This window comes from Rattus norvegicus, chromosome 11 (genome assembly GCF_036323735.1).
Source record: "Rattus norvegicus strain BN/NHsdMcwi chromosome 11, GRCr8, whole genome shotgun sequence".
Taxonomy (NCBI): Eukaryota; Metazoa; Chordata; class Mammalia; order Rodentia; family Muridae; genus Rattus; species Rattus norvegicus.
The window spans coordinates 44,169,195-44,184,660 of NC_086029.1; the positions used below are offsets into that span (position 1 = coordinate 44,169,195).

Genomic DNA, 15,466 nt, shown 5'->3' on the forward strand with positions numbered 1-15,466 from the left:
AAGAACTTTCACAGAATATCTTGTTTTTAAAAATCGACGCCTACTCCCTTTTTTCTTCTAGATCCAAGAACTCATAGCTAGAAAACCTCATTTAAAATGACAAATGGCTTTTGCTAAACCAAACCAAGGGACCCCTCATCTTTGCATGGTTCCTTCCTTAAACCAGATTCAGCCTAGAAGCTGATCCCAACGTCACAGCCTCACAGCCTTGTACATGACAGAAATCACCTCCTCCAGGAAGCTGTTCAAAGAATCAAGATGCAAAACCATGAAAACAGGAAACTGTAAACTCTAAAGCTACAAGAGTTACCATCCTCACACCTGCCAGGGCATCCTGTGACAAACAAATTCTCACTGCTTGAAAGAAAAAAAAAATCACCCTTTTACTGGGGTGATTCAAAAGCCATATGATGTGGGCGGCTGTCTAGTACATTCTTAATCCATCCCATTGCAGAGCTTTCTCACCCCCACAAGAAGCCCCTAGCCACCAGCAACCATTTCATACGCCCGACCCAACCCGTCTCAACTCCAGCAATCCCAAGCTGCTCTCTGAACCAAGGATTTTGCGTCTTGTGGAGAGTTCACGTAAGTTGAGGGAAGGAGAATATACCCCTTCAGATATTGTGGGTTTTGTTTTTGTTTTTAACTCTCTGTACCTTAACATGTCTCAAATGATTCACTGTGCAGTTTTCCAGTTATCGGACAACCCTCCCCTTGTTCATAGACTGATTAGTAGTTCTTTATTGGTGGATGTGAGGAGTGACCTTACTGTGGTTTTGCTGAGCTGTCGGGGAACCCTGGGTTCTCAGTCCATGCTAGGCAAATGCTGTGCCACTGAACTACAACCCCCAGCATAGGTCTGCGTACAGAGACATGCTTTGCATTTCTCTTGAGCATGTATACGGGGTTCAGTGTGTGGCCCATGTGATAATTACACACTTAGTTGCTAGAAATTTCAGTAGCTGATGTGACCTTCAGACGCCACCTCCTCGAAGCATCCCACACCACGGTTATTTATTAGAGTGGTCAGATCACATGTCAGGCTTACCCTGGTCTCCTCTGAAACAGTAAAGCTGTGAGTGTTTGCTGAGACTTCTTCCAGTTTCGAGGTCACCATCCTTCCTGAGTCTGCGAGTGACCTTGATGCTCACTGTAAAGTAGAGGGACATTTCTTGTTAATGTTTGAGAAACCGAGAATCCTCTCCCCACTGCAAGCTAGGTTACCATTTCTTGGGTGAGCCATCTCTTCTGAGAGACCTTTGACTGTCGGGAGTTTCTTACTTGGTCATGTATCTTCACCTGCCTGCTTTACGTCGGAGTTGCAGAGCCACGGTGGGGCGCGAGGTTCATATACCACTCAGTGTTCAGGCACTGTCCCGATGCCTGAGACAATTAACAGGAAAAAGAAAAATGGTTTATTTTGGCTTGCAGTGCTGGAGACTTCAGTTCTTCCAGGCCAAGATCAATTGGTCACAATGATTTGGGGCTTATTGTAAGCAGCCCATCATGGTGGAGATGTGCGGTGGGCCAAGCTGCTCCCCTCATGTCTGGGGGTGGCAGTGGAGGGGAGTGAAAACGAAGAGACCCAGTCCATTTTGAGAGCAACTCACTGTGACACAATCACTAAGCCCCAGCACTCCCCACAGTGCCGAGATAAAAGTGAGCCTTTGACTGGCGGGATGTTGAGAAATATACCGTATCCAAACTCAGCAGATCTGTGCCCAACTTCCTTAGGGAGATAGGAGCAGAGAGAGAGCTAGGAGGGAACAGCCAAGTACTGAGCTCAGGGAATGAAAGAGCTAGATTCTACTACAGCAAGTGTGGTGACCCACGCCTGTAACCCCAGCGTTTGGAAGTGTATCCGGGTATCTAGATGTGACATCTGAAAGAGAGGAGAAGAGTGAAGAGGACAGGAGACAGAGAGACAGAGAGAGACAGAAGAGAGACAGAGACAAAAAGAGAGGGGGTGTGTGTCTGATTTTTCTTTAAAAGGCAAAGAAAAAATATCCAAAGAGTTACGCCTTCTAACACATCACTCGTTGGTACATCTGAAGCCTCAGAGTACCAATGTCCGATAAAGTTCTCTGTAGCCTTTTCAACCCAACTTTCCCCCTCCCACCAGTATCTCTACATTTAAAATTATTCTCTGAGTTTTGTTTAGTACAGTCTAAACATGAGGAGTCAAACTAGGAAATGTGGTGTGCAGGGGGCCCTCCCTCTCCTGGCTCTTCTGGCTTTCAGGGGTTCAGCACCATAGCCCAGGTATCACCAGTCTCTGGCTTGCACAGTGGTGGCTTTTCCACGGACCACTGTTACTCTTTGTCTCTGCTTTGACTTCTGAATCATCATGGTTATTCTGCCCATCTGTTTCTATCTGACTAGTCTCTTTGAAGAAGAAGCCAGAAGCAGAAACAGCAAGTGTTTCCTCTTGGCTCCCAGGTCTCAAAATACCTTCTCCTCAAAGCAAAAGACTCAAAACCTTTGTTGTTCTGGCTGTACTTCAAGTTTTAGAAAACTTGAGCATGCCGTGTGCCTGTTCATATCATACTGAACTCCATTAATATATATACTATTAGTATCTGCTAACAAAATGATACACACATGATTATTAGTTCCTTATAGGCTATAGTCTTTTATTTTTTTACTTATTCACTTTACATCCTGCTCACTGCCCCCTCCCGATAACACCCTCCCACAATCCTTCCCCCATCCCCCTCCTCTTCTCCTGTAAGCAGGTGAGCACCCTCCCCCCTGGTATCCTCCCACCCTGGCTCTTCCTGTGAGGCTAGGTTCTTCCTCTGCCACTGAGGCCAGACAAAGTAATGGGCTCTGGTCTTTATAGAATATTCTAGAGTCTCTGAAGCAATGGTCATATGTTCACGTTCCACCTCTAGGATGAACCTTTGAGTAATGCTTACAAATATTGTTGAGAGGAAATGTTTTACACTAGATATGGAGGCACGCATCTGTAATCTGAGCGCTGAAGAAGCTGAGACATGCGGGTTTGTGGGGAGTCCAAGGCCAGCCTGGGCTACAAAGTGAGACTCTGTACAAACAAACAAAAACATAACAAGGAAGGGAAGGGAGAACAAGAGGAAACAAAGGAATGTGTTTTCACCAATTCTTTACTATCTTTAGTTTGGGGGGCTGTGGTAGACAAGATGTCCTTAGATGGTCCCCTCTTACTTGAGGCCACCTAAGGTCATGTGAGACAAGGTTAACAGGGAGCCAGAGAGAATGTGTGGTGGATGCTGAACCCCGCTTGTGGTGACACTGACCACAGCTCTTCCAAAGCGCTCTCGGACCCAAACCTGTGTTCTCAGAACAGTTGCCTGCAGGGTGTGAAGAACATCTCCGAGCCCTCCCAGGCCCCTCAGGTTCTATGTCTGCTTCCTAAGACTCTAAGTGTGATGGGCGCATCCAGGTGTGAAAGGCATCAAGGGGTTCTCTGCATTAGATTTAAGCTATTTAAAAATAGAAAGGCTGACTGGAAAAAACGAGCAGAAGCTCCTGTGGCCTCCATAGCATGCACCACATGCTAGGTAAGGGCTGGGCTGAGTGAGTTTAGTCTCCAGCATAAAGGCTGGAACTCTGTTGACTCTTCTAGTAGATTACTCAAGAAAAGAAAACAACATTCTTCTGACCAAGAAGAACCCTTGAGCTGGGGAAGGCTGTCCTTGGAGCGTGCTTGGCACACCTGTTCCTGTGTACCCGAAGGTGTGGCCATGACAACTGTCAATCTTTATTATTCTAAGCATTTTACATTTTCATTTGTCTTTCACACCACTCAAGTGAGCTGGATTGCCACAACTTCCGCCACCGCTGTCTTTTTAGAGAAGGAAATAAAGGCCCAGAAAGGTTAAGGAGTGGGGTTGGGGATTTAGCTCAGCAGTAGAGCACTTGCCTAGCAAGTGCAAGGCCCTGGGTTAGGTCCCCATGCTCTGAAAAAAAGAAAAGGAAAAAAAAAGAAAGGTTAAGAAGTTTACCTAGGACCACACAGGCAGGAAGCGATAGAGCCAAGGCTCCAGAATACACAATGAGGAAACTCAAAGATGCCATCTATGACCCCTGCTTTCTGACAGTCACAATATTGAAGTCATCCTTCCCTTTAACTTGCTCCCAACCTGTGAAATAAGACAGACCTGCTAGGACCCAACACATGTGCTTAGGTTAAATATGATTATGTGTTGCACCTTACTAGATAACTCTCTATTCCCTCTACAGATGCTACCCTGGAAAAGTAAGATACCATGTTGAAGAGGCCCACAGGGCAAGGACTTGAAGACACCTCCAGCTAACAGCCAGCAAAGAGCTGAAGGCCTCAGTCCAACAGCTCTCAAGGAACTGACTTCTATCAACAATCATGAGAGTTTAGAGATGGACACTTCCCTAGAGTCAGCTTTACCTGTGCCAGTATCTTGATCATATCCTTGGGTAAGACTCTTAACTGATGAACCAGTTAACTAGTTTGGGGGTAATTGTTACACAACAACAGCTATCTAATTCATCCCCACTGGTGTGGAATCCCAGCAGGTCACTGACTTGCTGGCCAGCACTATCCCTGAGTCCCTCGGTTTTCATTAGTTATATGAGAGATGGACCTGTTCCATGTAATAGCTCAACACCCTTTGCCAAACAACCACTTACGTTTGGGTAAAGCTCTGGAGACTGTCTCTCTTTCTCTTCTTTACCTCAAATTTCTTTCTTTTTATTCTTTCTTTTTTCTTACATATAACAGAGAGTGAAAGGAAGAGTGCTTGCCCTGTGGGTCTTTATGTTCACGAAGGGAGGAAGCAGGCCAGCATGTAAATACATCATATGTCAGAATGTAGTAGGAATTGATGCAAGAGAGAGTGACAAGGTAGCCAGAAGGAAGTCAAGGGGAACGACTGAAGGGAAAACAGGAGTGACTATAGACAAAGAGGATGCAAAGACCATTGTACCCTGCCTAGACTGGGGATCCAAATGGACTTTGTGGTAAAGGAAACCAGTTGTGACCTCAAACACCGTGTCAGTCCTTTTAATCTATATGTGACATGACAAAGGCATGAGGCATTACCTATAAAGATGGTCTAATGGAAAATAACCAGTGCCAGCGAGGAAAGATGTCTCAGTGGGCAAGCGGCTCAATTAATAAGTGTAAGGAAAAATTAAATAAATAAAAAGAGTTTATGTAACACTGCACATCTCCCAGATTCTGCAAAAAGCCACCAAAACATGTCTGTAAGGTGTGACCCTCTGCAGTAGTCTGCGCTCCCCGTTGTGTGCTCTTGCACTGATAAAGCTTCCTTCCTCTCTCTGTCTCCTCCCTGAATTCTTTCTTCAATAGAAACCGTGCCATTCCCTAAGTTAAGATGCCAGGAAACACAGGTGTCTCCAACTCTGACCAAAACCAACCTGGGAAGAAGAGGGTTTGTTTGGTGTACAAGTCCCAACCACTGTTGATCATTGAGAAAGGTCAGGGCAAGAAATCAAGTAGAAGCAGAGGCAGAAACCATGGGGAAATGCTGTTGACAGGCCTGGTCTCCAGGCCTGTTCAGCTACCTCTTTTATACCCTCCAGGCATGGCACCTCCCACAGTAGACTGGGTCCTCCAACATCAACCAACCATCAAGTAAGCCACAGGAATGTACTTATAAGCCAATCTGATGGAGGCATTGCCTCAATTCCTCAGTTAAGTTCCCTCCTCTCAAGTGACTCTAGCTTCTTTTAAGTTGATGAAACCTTCCAGCACATGCATTCATGCACGGATATGTAAAAACATTCATGTCACAAAAGATGGAAAAGGAAAAAAATTTCACATTCTTGAGGCAGAAAGCATCAATGACAAACTTGGTAATGTTTTTTTTTTTTTTTTTTTTTCTTTTTCTTTTTTTCGGAGCTGGGGACCGAACCCAGGGCCTTGCACTTGCTAGGCAAGCGCTCTACCACTGAGCTAAATCCCCAACCCCAAACTTGGTAATGTTGACTCAAATCCCACAGCTCTCATCTTAAAGGGAATAAGAGATAGTTCATTCTGGAGTCAGTTTTGAGTGGCCATGGCCCAGATTTTCGTTACCTCAAATTTCATGTTCCAATATGGAAGCAGTCTCATGAAGTTTTCTAGATTACAAAACAGTCATAAATCAAGGCCAGTTTAAAATACACTGGTGGATACACCAGAGAGGCAGTCACTTGGGGGATCTGTTTCTGAGGTCGTCAGATGCTACATAATAGATTCCAAAGTCGATTAGCCCGGTGGATGTTAGCTCCAGCTTAGAGCTGAGCAAGGAATGGCTATTGGAAAGCAGCTGCCTAAATCTAGCCCAAAATAAGGGGATTAGCCTTTGGACCTGTAACATTCCAGTCTCTCTAATAGAGTAGTCATCATCCCTCCACCAGTCTTGACAGGACTTCTGTCCAAGAGCTGTCACTTACGGTAAGAACAAGTTTGAGCAGAGGCCAGAGTTGGTGAAAGAAAACCATTTGCAAATCCAAAGAACTACACTTCAAGTGGAGCAGCCGTGGGAACACCTGGGGAAAGGCCCAGTATGCCTACAGCAGAGGCACTCAATGGAGGAGAGGAGGCAGAAAGTGTTCCAGGTCTGCGGTCAACAAGAAGTGGAGTGAACCCCAGGCAAATGTGAACTGAGAGTCTGGGCCTTACCTATGACCTGAGACCCCTGAGGACCACTCAGGACAGCACCTTACAAGTAACAGGTTCACAATGATGGTCCATGAAGGACAGCTGAAAGAAGGACTCCACCTTGTACATATGGGCAGCTCTCCGCTCCAGCATCAGGGTAAACATGGCATAACTGATCTGACTTCAGATGTAATGTAATGTAAAACTGACTTCAGATGGCTGCTGTAAGGCTCAGCTCCACGTTGTATGCTGATAAGAGCCATTGTTTCATGATCAGAATATCTCTTTTGCATCTTTGATGTCATGTTTTAAACTAAGGCTAGGCAAAGAGGCATTCACCTGTAACCCCCAGCATTTGATATGTAGAGGCAGAAATGTCAGGCATTCAAAGTCAGTCTTAGCTACTTAATGAGTCTGAGGCCAACCGAGGCCATGTGAGATCCTGCCTCAACGAAAGAAGGGAAAAACATCTGGAAATAAGAAGGGATCTGTTGCGATGTGCTCTGTACAAGGACGATACAAAGTCCCACGTGACACAAAGGCCAAAGATGTAACTATCTAGCCCCATGTCAGCAGTCATAGCAAATGGACATGTGTGGCCTTAAGAACTCATCATCTAAAGTGTGGCTATGATCTGAATTTTCTCCACAGAGAGGAATTTTAAGACACATTGGTAGAAGTTAAAGCTGAGAGTTATGGAGAAAGATAAAGGAAAGTGTATGGGTAGATCTATGTGTGGCTGTTGACTGGAGTGAGGAAAAAAGGAAGAGGAGGAGGAGGGGGTGGAGAAAAGGAGAGTGAGTAAGAGAGATTGAAAGAGAGAGGGGGAGGGAGAGAAGGAGAGGGAGAGAGAGAGAGGGAGAGAGGGAGGGAGGAAGGGAGGGAGGAAGGGAGAGTGAGCAAGAGAGATTGAAAGAGAGAGGGGGAGGGAGAGAGAGGAAGAGAGAGAGAGAGACCTAAGTACCTTAACAATAGCTTGTGGTTGAACTTAGAGGATATAATTTACAGTTCATAGAGAGGCTGAGAGGCAAAGTCAAACTTAGGCATTCAGCTGGCCTAGTACACTGGTATAGCCTCATCGGAAATACTTCCATTGTCTAAAAGAAACTGTGCAACGGTTGATGGCATGGGTGTTGCTCCGTTTCAGGGATGAGGGAGAACTACCCATAAGGTCAAACGGAAAGGCCATGGGCATTCGCGGTGCAGCAGCTCCTTAGCTGTCCAAACATTCTTGTTCACATCACATCTCAGAAAGTCTCTATGCAGCCACCTCTCCTGTGGCTTTGATCTTGACAGAAATGCTGAACTTCCTTGGCTCTACTAGCATGGGCTGAGTAAGTAGCTCTTTTTTCTGCCCAGGTTTCCTTAATCCCCCCTCACACACCCTTTTTTCCTCCTCTGTTTTTTTCCTCAAATCAAATAAACTGACTCATCCTCCAGCTGGCTGTCTTGAGGAAGCGCCTTAATGTTTCAAGAGACTTCTGGTCTTATTGAAAAACATCCAGCTCACATCATCGGGGCATTAAAAACCCAGGGATAATGGGAGAGCAACAGATAAGAAAGGTTATGTGAGTTCTAAAACATCAACTTAAAAGGTCAGGTCCTGGAGAAGAGAAGCCTGGAGAAAAGGCAGTAGATTAATGACCCTGAACCCCCAGAAAGCCTCGGGGTAGGGAAGCCTGGAGACCGGATAAAGGGGGGCCACCTGTGAGAAGGCAGCAGATTAATAACCTGGAATCCCCAGAAAGCCTCGGGGTAGGGAAGAGCCTCATAACTCAAGCAGGGTCCAAGGAGCAAAGCTGGAGTTGGGGAAACTGCGTGGCAGTCTACAAACCAGATCATCAGCCTCACCCCACCCTGGGGCTACACACACTATCCTTCAGACAGAGTTCAACTTTGGTTTAAAAAGAAAGAAATCCGGGTTTGGGGATTTAGCTCAGTGGTAGAGCCCTTGCCTAGGAAGTGCAAGGCCCTGGGTTCGATCCCCAGCTCCGAAAGAAAAGAAAAAGGAAAAAAAAAAAAAGAAAGAAAGAAATGAAGAGAGCACAGTCTAGATGCATAGTGGTCCACGAGTCTGTCTCCAGGTTTCCAAACAACATCTCCAAGATGTCAGTATCCTTAGCACTGGACTCTCCATGGGGCAGCCAGGAGACAGCCCAGCGAATGGAGACCAGAGTTCCAATCCTGGAGCATCTAAACAAGGGCAGGAGGAATGAGTTCCCCCAGCACCAGCATGCAGCACACAGAAATTCGGTTCATTTGACTACCATCATAGATGCTGGCACAAACTGTACTCCAGAAGCAATGAGTAGTCTTCCAGACGCTCCTTGTGAGGGAGGAGTGAATGTATCCCATCACCCATGAAACAGAAAAGGTGTTTGGGGTTTTTTTTTGTTTTGTTTTGTTTTGTTGTGTTTTGACTTTTGTAACCATTCAGTTACTCAGAATGTGAATGAAACGTCTGTGGTTATTTTGAAAACATGGAAGCTACTCACCGTTGGTAGGTATTCACCATGTAAATACTGACAATTGAGCTGTCCCCTCAGTAAGCTGACCCCAGGGACCCATACCATGAATGGGCGAGTTTGTTGGAGGCAGCTGCAAGACTTCCTCTTATTTTCAACCTGAAGAACCCCTGACTGGTCCTGTGCACTGGGCAGGGAGCGTGAGACTCTAAAGACCTGCCAAATGGGCCTGTGTCTGTCTGTGTGCTCCCAAATGGGCCTGTGTCTGTCTGTGTGCTCCCAATGGGCCCATGTCTGTGTCTATGTGGTCCCTAAGTGGCCTTGAAATAAAGTTTGCTCTTCGGTGTCGAGGTGGGGGAATCCAAGGGAGTGAGGTCACCGAGATATCTGAATTGATCGGTCGCTTATCTTCCCCAGCACTAAAGGGAGTGCAACATCCCACACACAGCTCCGTTCCAGCTCCACTGACAGAGGAACTAAGTTGGAGAGTGACAGGGAGGTGACAGGGTCCCCTGCAACCCATAAAACCTCACAGCGGCACTACAAGGTGTGCAGGCCATCTAGGCTCATCCATGTGGTCTCCTGCCTGGGATCGCTCAGCATCCGGCCAAATTTCTCCCAAGGACAAGGTAGGCTGAAGACATTGCCAACCCCAAATGCTGTCCACTACCACGTGAGGCAGTTACAAAGGAACCCCTATCATCCTCACAGGCCTCACACTTGGGATCACTGCCCAGAGTCCAAAGTTGAACCACCACAGAGTTGAAACCCACGCTGTATACTTTATCCACTGCCATCTAAGCCACTCTGGCTCAGTGCCATCTTAAAGCCAGACCCACTGATACAATGTGTCCTGCTCTGGGGGCTGGTACCCAGAGTGGAGACTCCACAGGCGTTCTGCTATGTTGTATAGATGACCAGAGTACCGCAATGCTGGCTGCTCAGAGCTCCAGTGTGGCAGGAAGAAGACCTGAGGCTCTGCCAGTATGGCTTCCTAACCTTCAGCAGACGTGACCGAGGGGAAGCTGATACTAACATGGCTGACATGCCCATGTGTCTCTGTGGCCAGGCCTACAAGACAGAAGTCACTGCCTCCCACCATCACACACCTGACTGGACCACAACACCCACCACACTCGAGGTCTAACAGCCTGCAAAGTGGGCCATCTTCCTTCCTCTTTGGAGAACTCACTGAATAGCCATCCTTGCTGCTCACCTTTACCTAGTCCAACAGTCAGCTAGGTACCAGCTCAGCACCCTGGGTGAGCCTGCTGTGCAGCCATGCAGTCCCCAGAGCCCAGGCACATCCAAGGCCAGACCAACAGTAAATCAGATAACAGCCCCACCCACCACGCAGCCTGCTGTACAGCCAGTATCTGTGGGTACCCACAGCACCTGTGTGAACCATCTGCCAAACACACAGTGGCCCAAAGCCCAGCAAAGCCGTGCCATATCACCACAATTATAAACATAGTCAGCCCAGGCCAGAGGCACAACAGAGTCCACTCAGAGCCAAAGCTAAGGCCCACCACGTTCTGTGTGGGCCAGAGAACAATCTGACAGCCGCGCTTTCTGTTTTGACACGGAGCCAAGGTGAAAGAGTAAAGAACCAGAGTGTTCACATGCCCTTAATCACTTAACAGAGTAATGGCACACGCCCTTAATCCCAGCATTTGGGGGCAGAGAAGACTGGATCTCTAGGTTCAAGGTCAGACTGGTCTACACAGAGAATTGCAGGCAAGCCAGGGCTACATAGTGAGACCCTGTCACAAGAAAAGAAATTAAATTTAATTAAAAATAAGTAAGTAAACAGAGTGAAAGAAAGAAAAGCATCATTAAATCTGGTGTTCAAAACATGCAGCAGAAACCAACAGGGGAAGACAGCCAGCTGGGGTTCCCAGGAGAGTCCGGGGCAGAGCAGACTCCCACCGGAAAGGGCTCCCAGGCAGAAGCACAGATAACTGTGGGACACAGGTGGCGGTGCACGCCTCTAATCCCAGCGCTCAGCAGGCCGACACAGGAGGACCTCTGAGTTGAGGCCAGCCTGGTCTACAGAGTGAATTCTAGGACAGCCAGGGATGCACAGGGAAACCCTGTCTCAAAAAAGCCAAACAGCAGGACAGCAGTGTCATCATAAAGGCTTACAAGATGTCCGTCAGAAACCACCCAGAGAAGCTCCACTAACAGCCAGCTACAGTGCCTGGTAGACAGTGTCTCAGGCAGGACAGGGTGTCTCCGGGTGAGGCTTCTGAGTAAAAGAACAACTAGCGTTGAGGCCTGCTCGGGCCATTTTGTCTTCAGACTCCATATCACTCATGAGGTGAAGTTAGGTTCATAGTTACTGCTTTAACTGACACTGAAGAATGTTACTAATACGCCAAAATGGTATGGTTGATTCACTTGTACCTGGTTATTTCGGTGTTCTGGAATTCCCCTATTCCCCACTTGTCCACCGCCCCTCTTACCTCACTCAGAACCAATCAATTTTTGTCCAGTTAGCCAAAAATGCTGTAGCACTTCACTGCTTGCCTTTGAACTTATGAACCTGGTTTTCCTATAAAACCCTGCCCTGAGGACAAACTGGTGCCACAGTTTGGTTTTCCTTCCTGTGGACCTGGACATCCAGTACACGTTCAATAAACTATTCTTGCTTAACTGAGATTGACATACATCTGGTTTGTGTGGCAATTCCCAGACCCCAACAGTAGCAACCCACAGAGACAGCATTTCCACTATTGGGCACCCACCACACTCAGCAAACACTGAGTGTCTGGGGAGGTCACGGCAGTCAGCTGGAGTTCTCAACTGAGCTTTCTCTCCATGGCTGAACATCTGGCTTCTGCTTTTCACTGCAGGCACCTTGTATTAGCAATCGCAACCTCTACTGGAAATCATTTGCCTTCTAATGACTCGAAGGACACCTAGAGACAAACTCGAATTGGTCTGAAATGGGAAGCAGCTTCTCAGCCAACTTCTCAGTGAGCTCAGTGAGCACACGCCAATTTACCAACAAAACATGAATTACACACTGCTAGTGTGCCCTGCCCTAGGAGCCATATACCTGTAGAGTGTGTGTGTGTGTGTGTGTGTGTGTATGTGTGTGTGTGCTGCATTCTGTGCACCCATGCACCCAGTGTGTGTGTGTGTGTGTGTGTGTGTGTGTGTGTGTGTGTGTGTGTGTGTTTGGTCTGTGGTATGGTGTGTGTGTATCTGTGTGTATGGGGTGTGTGTGTGTGTGTGTGTGTGTGTGTGCTGCATTCTGTGCACCCAGGCACCCAGTATGTGTGTGTGAAAGAGAGAGAGAGAGGTGGTACATGTCTGTGGTGTGTGTGTGTATGTGTGTGTGTGTGTGTGTGTGTGTGTGTGTGAGAGAGAGAGAGAGAGAGAGAGAGAGAGGTGGTACATGTGTGTGGTGTGTGTGTATGTGTGTGTGTGTGTGTGTGTGTGTGAGAGAGAGAGAGAGAGAGAGAGAGAGGTGGTACATGTGTGTGTGTGTGTGTGTGTGTGTGTGTGTGTGTGTGTGTGTGGTGTATTTGGTCTGTGGTGTGGTATGTGTGTATCTTGTGTGTTGCATTCACATGCCTATGTGGGTATATGTATCCACAGGAGGAGGTCAGAACAGGCTGCTTTTATGACACACGCTAGAGTCATCAGGAAGAAAGGAGCCTCTGTTGAGAAAATTCCTTCATAAGATCCAGCTGTAACACATTTTCTTAATTAATAATTGATGGGAAGGCCCAGCCTATTGTGGGTTTGTGCTCCTGGACTCTATAACAAAGCAGGCTGAGCAAGCCAGTAAACAGCACCCCTCCGTGGTCTCTGCACCAGCTCCTGCCTCCAGGTTCCCGCCCTGTGTGAGTTCCTGTACTGACCTCTTTCAGTAATGAGTGGCAATGTGGAAGTGTGAGCTGAATCAGCTCCTTCCTCCTGTTTGCCTTTCGGTTGTGGTGTTTCCTTGCAGGAATAGACCCTCTGACCAAGATAATGAGTGTCCTTCCCTTTCACCTTACTGTCTCAAGTCAAGGTCTTTCCTTGACTGTTGAAGCTGGCTGTGGAGCTGTAAGAGTGGAGCTGGCTGGGTCATGAGCCCTTGGGATGGCCTAGATCTGCTCCCCAGTGCTGATACCACAGGCATACACAGCTATGCTGGCCCTTCTGTATGGGTTCTGATTCAAACTCGGGTCCTCATGCTGGGAGAGCCACTGACCACTCAGGGTCACTGGAGAGCTAGCATAATCTGTTCAGGACAACTCCTTCAGTGACTTGGATATCTCAGTAGGGCCCCGCTTCTTAAAGGTCCCACACCAAACCACATCCAAGCCATAGCACAGAGCTCTAGTGTCCTACAGGAATCCAAGCTCTTGACAAAAGTACACTGCATTTGCCATATGCTTCTATACGGCAGGAGGTTTTCTTTTTTCTAAGAAGAATGAGATGGTTGTTTCTGCTTGCAATGAGTTAATATTTTATCGCTAGGTAAAGAAGTTGCTCTTGTGACAAACATTGGTTAGGTCACCCAATTAGGAAGAAAATCCTAAATATCCTACCATCACTAGTGAGAAATATATTTATTTTATGTATAGAAGTGTTTTGCCTTCGTGTGTACATGTGTACCACGTGTGTGCCTGGTGCCCTTAGAGGTCAGAAGAGGGCACTGGATTCCCTGGAACTGAAATTACAGCAGGTGTCGATAGCTACCATGTTGGTTCTGGGACCTGAACTCCAGCCCCAGCTGATGAAAAGGTCTGATACTCTACAAGATATAATAACACGCAAAAAACTGTATGTGTCATATCAGAACATAAGAAGGGAACAGTGACCTTAAGAATTACAGTTGCATGGGCTAGGGTGATAGTTCAGTGTGTACAGGGCTTTCTGTACAAGCATGAAGGTCTCAGCTTGGTCTCTAGAGTTCATTTTAAGAAAAAAAAAGCGGCTAGAGAGATGGCTCAGAGGTTAAGAGCACTGACTGCTCTTCCAGAGGTCCTGAGTTCAATTCCCAGCAACCACATGGTGGCTCCCAACCATCTGTAATGAGGTCTGATGTCCTCTTCTGGTGTGTCTGAAGACAGCGGCAGTGTACTCACATACATAAAATAAAGACTTTAAAAAAATTAAAAACAAAAAAAAAGCCAGGAGAGGTAGCACATGTCGGACTTCTCATCTCTGGGGAAGTGGAAAAAGGCAGATTTCTCTGTCTTGTTGGATGGTCACAAGTCCTAGGCCAATGAGAGACTCTGTCTCAGAAAATTAGGTAGACATTGCCTCTTGAGGAATAGCACTTGAGGTTGTTTTCTGGCCTCCAAACACACATGGGCACCCATATGAGTGCATACATGCATGTGTACACACATACATTATGATTACTTAAGCTGGTAATCAAAAGATCAAATTCCTTAAATGTTTCTCAAACTAAGTACCATCAGGAATGTATTAGAAATGCTGTTTGTTTCCATCTCAGAACATCCTGGATCTGTGTTCTAACGGGTGTAAATCATTTTGGGGCACACTGGATTTGGAGAAGCATTGCCTTGATGAATGCAGAAGTCACTGAGCACACACAGCACAAACGTGCGTTCTGACTCTTTAGAGCTACTGTGGCTCTATTTTTTGCAGTATAAAAGTGCCCTGGGGTTGGGGATTTAGCTCAGTGGTAGAGCGCTTGCCTAGCAAGGGCAAGGCCCTGGGTTCGGTCCCCAGCTCCGAAAAAAAGAAAAAAAAAAAAGTGCCCTGATGTGGGAGAGATAAGTAGATATGAAACTCTTGGCAGAAGCTGTGTAAGGGCAGCTGGAATGTGGGTGCCTGCCACCTGCCCTTACGGTTTTGTGGTTTGACAGCCTTAGAGACAGTCCTGCCACAGCCTAAGCCTAAAGTTCTGAGCAGGATAAAGTACTTTAGTCAAAGTGCAGAAGAAGAAGTATGTGCCTCCTCACGAAATTCTATTCTTGACCTTTTAAAAGGACAGAGTGGGGAGCTTTTTGTGAGGTGGTGGGGACAAAGGTGTCACTTTAGGACCCTACTTCGATTAATTTAATCTGTTCCTCCCCCTTTCAGAAGAGCTCCTGAGGTCAGGGTGTGAGGTCCAAGTTGAACCTCTTCCAGGACTTCTTGAATGAGACTCACGGAGGATGCAATAGCAAGAGGAGTTTAATTCCGACATGTCAGGGTCCTCGCACTTCAAGGGAAGATGACCCTGAGCAGGATCTAACAGGGAGTTATGTACCTTGCAAACAATTGGGGCAGAATTCAAATAATTGGGGCAGAATTTGCTCAATGGTAACTAGGCAGGGTACTATGTGCATTTGGTGGAGTGAAACAACTTTCAGATCAACTCAGTGTACTGTTCAGGACTTTCCCAAGTCGGGGGTCAATTGGA

General features: G+C 46.9%; 2 long non-coding RNA genes across 5 annotated transcripts in view; one reads left to right on the forward strand and one right to left on the reverse strand.

Moving 5' to 3' along the window:
* Positions 1-15,466, reverse strand: part of LOC120095616 (uncharacterized) — a 40,617-nt gene that overhangs the window by 942 nt on the left and 24,209 nt on the right. For 2 of the 4 annotated variants that reach the window (XR_010056260.1, XR_005491218.2), the window contains exons 2-3: positions 1,225-1,383; positions 1,049-1,150 (exon numbers count right to left, since the gene is read on the reverse strand). This is a non-coding gene — a long non-coding RNA (uncharacterized LOC120095616). The remainder of the gene's footprint in view (positions 1-1,048; positions 1,151-1,224; positions 1,384-15,466) is intronic. The other 2 variants (XR_005491222.2, XR_005491219.2) reach the window with 2 other exon arrangements.
* Positions 418-11,745, forward strand: LOC102554317 (uncharacterized). The gene is made up of 4 exons (NR_133666.1): positions 418-585; positions 4,225-4,434; positions 9,508-9,719; positions 9,802-11,745. It is a non-coding gene; the product is annotated as an uncharacterized LOC102554317 (long non-coding RNA).